Below are 3,324 nucleotides of genomic sequence, written 5' to 3'. Positions count from 1 at the left end.
ACTATTTAGACTTTCTGAAACTAGTCTTTCCTCCCTGATGTTTTGTTAGTGGACTTTGGGAATAGTTACACAAGAGGCTTTACCCAGAGGGCTACAAAGCCCAGTCGAATACTTTAATGAATCCTTAAGTGTTAAGAGAGACTGGATTCAAGGAAAGTTAGCTGAATTCCCATAATGACAATGATTTAGTCATTTTGGGGGGCTGTAAAGAAAAGAATAGGAGAGTGTCCCAGTCCCATTATGTTGAATTAATTGCTCCCTTGACTACCGTTCCAGAGCATTCTGGTTTTGGCTCCTTCCCAGCCATTGTCACATTGTATTATTCTATGTCGTTATGTTAGTGATACTACATTTGGGTTATTGGGTTTTTTAATTCTTAAAGAAACAGATTATTATTTTTTTAAAGATAAAGTTTCCATGGGTGGCTCAGTCGGTTGAGCATCCAACTTTGGCTCGGGTCATGATATCATGGTTTGTTGGTTCAAGTCCTTTGTTGGACTTTGCACTGATAGTAAGGAGCCTGCTTCAGATTCTGTGTCTCCCTCTCTCTGCCCCTCCCTGCTCACATTATATCGCTCTCTTTCCCTCTCTCTCAAAAATAAATAAACCTGGACCACTTTCTTACACCATACACAAAAATAAACTCAAAATGGATGAAAGACCTAAACGTAAGACAGGAGCCATCAAAATCCTCGAAGAGAAAGCAGGCAAAACCTCCTTGACCTTGGCCACAGCAACTTCTTACTCACCATGTCTCCAGAGGCAAGGGAAACAAAAGTAAAAATGTACCATTGGGACCTCATCAAAATAAAAAGCTTCTGTACAGTGAAGGAAACAATCAGCAAAACTAAAAGACACTGATGGAATGGGAGAAGATATTTGCAAATGACATATCAGATAAAGGGTTACTATCCAAAATCTATAAAGAACTTATCAAACTCAACACCCAAAAAACAATTCAGTGAGAAAATGGGCAAAAGACGTGAATAGACATTTCTCCAAAGAAGAGATCCAGATGGTCAACCGACACATGAAAAAGTGCTCAACATCACTCATTATCAGGGAAATACAAATCAAAACCACAATGAGATACCACCTCACACCTGTCAGAATGGCTAACATTAACAACTCACACAACAACAGATGTTGGTGAGGATGCAGAGAGAGAGGATCTCCTTTGCACTGCTGGTGGGAATGCAAACTGGGGCAGCCACTCTGGAAAACAGTATGGAGGTTCCTCAAAAAATTAAAAATAGAACTACCTTATAATCCAGCAATTGCACTACTCGGTACTTATCCAAGGGATACAGGTGTGCTGTTTTGAAGGGGCACATGCACCCCAATGTTTATAGTAGCACTATCAACAATAGCCAAAATATGGAAAGGGCCCAAGTGTCCATCAATGAATGAATGGATAAAGAAGATGTAATATATATATATACACACAATGGAGTATTACTCAGAAAACAAAAAGAATAAAATCTTGTCATGTGCAACTATGTGAATGGAACTAGACTAATTTTGCTTAGCATAATGCTAAGTTATGCTTAGTTTGCAAACTGGCAAAATGCCAGTTTGCTTAGCATAATGCTAAGCAAAATTAGACAGAGAAAGACAAATGTCATATGACTTCACTCATATGAGGACTTTAAGACACAGAACAGATGAACATAAGGGAAGGGAAGCAAAAATAATATAAAAACAGGGAGGGGGACAAAACATAAGAGATTCTTAAATATGGAGAACAAACAGAGGGTTGCTAGAGGGGTTGTGGGAGGGGGAATGGGCTAAATGGGTATGGGGCATTAAGGAATCTATTCCTGAAATCATTGTTGCACTATACACTAACTTGGATGTAAATTTAAAAAATAAATTTAAAAAAAAAAAGTTCCGCAAAAAAATAAATAAATAAATAAGAAATGGCTTAAGACAGGGTCTCTTAAACTGGGCTCTGTTGACATTTTGGGCAAGATAAGTCATGTGATGTGCTGCAGTGTGCCTTGCAAAATGTTTAGCTGCATCCCTGGCCTCAACCCTCCAAATGCTAATAATGCCTTCCCCACTGTTGACAACCTTAAATGTATCCAGAGTTTGGCAAATGCCCCCTGGGGCCCCAAATTCTCCCTGGTAGGGGACCACCAGAAGCCAATATAATGTGTCCCAGAGAACTGGGAAGATAACTCTCTGGGCATAATTATCTATTATGTACCTTAATTAAGCAACAATAATATTGGACTAACAAGGCATTGAGAGGGTGTGAATATAGTGAGTGAGAGAGAGAAACTCCAATGTAAGCCTGGAGGCTAGAATTCAAGGGGAGGTGAGGGGAGCCCTGAATTATTTTAGTCCATTTAAATGACTCACAAACGTTCATTAAATTAATTGGTGTCTCACATTCTGAAGAGGATGGCTAAGGAGATATCAAGATGGAGCATTTAGATGATTAAACCAGTACTGAGTGACTACGATGTAATCCATGTCTGGCAATATGTAATTTTGTCACACTCTGACTCTGGGTTTGGGAATTCCAGGCATAGATGGGATTCTCAGTACTCAGTCTGACAAAGATGATTATTTCATTACATTCCTAAATCAAAGTACAGTATAGCCTGGGAGATCCTTAACAGCACTGTCCAATATGTTGTCCAATATGTATTAAGTTTTGATCCCCTCTGCTGAGGTTTAGGTGGTGAATCTGGTGATTCACTTCGTGCAGAAACGGGAGTATTCTGAGGTTAGAACATGTACAGAATCATTGGCAATGGTGTATTAGGGCTGGGCAGGAGACTGACAGGAAAAGACTGAAAGACCAGAGTCCGGGTGGTCTGGGGTGGTGGAAAGAAATGGTTATATATTGTGATGATCTTCGCATCACATGCTAATGCCCACCAGAGAGTATCCACCATGGAAGATACAGCCAAGCTGACAGAAGAGCATGACCAGTTATCAGTCATCCTCTGTTTTCAGCTACCACAGTGCTTGCACAATGGGTACATGAACTTGGAGGCCATAGAGGATGCAATATAGCTACAAAAGGGTTGAACACTATGGAATCCCACATAACTAAGACTGATCTAGCTACTGCCACCACTGAATGTCAGACCTTATAGCAACAGACACTAATGTTGAGGATTTGATATGGCATCATTTCTCATGGTTACCAACTAACTGCTTCATGACAAGTTGACCACATTTGTCCTTTTAATCCTGCAATAGGGGCCAGTTTGATCTCACAGAATAGACATGAATTCTGGGCGCAGGATTTCTTTTCTATCTGCAGCAGCCCCACTCTCTGAAAGTTTATGGAGTTTTTAGTCCAATGGC

The sequence above is a fragment of the Crocuta crocuta genome, unplaced genomic scaffold (genome assembly GCF_008692635.1).
Source record: "Crocuta crocuta isolate KB4526 unplaced genomic scaffold, BGI_CrCroc_1.0 scaffold662, whole genome shotgun sequence".
Taxonomy (NCBI): Eukaryota; Metazoa; Chordata; class Mammalia; order Carnivora; family Hyaenidae; genus Crocuta; species Crocuta crocuta.
This window is presented reverse-complemented; position numbering follows the sequence as displayed.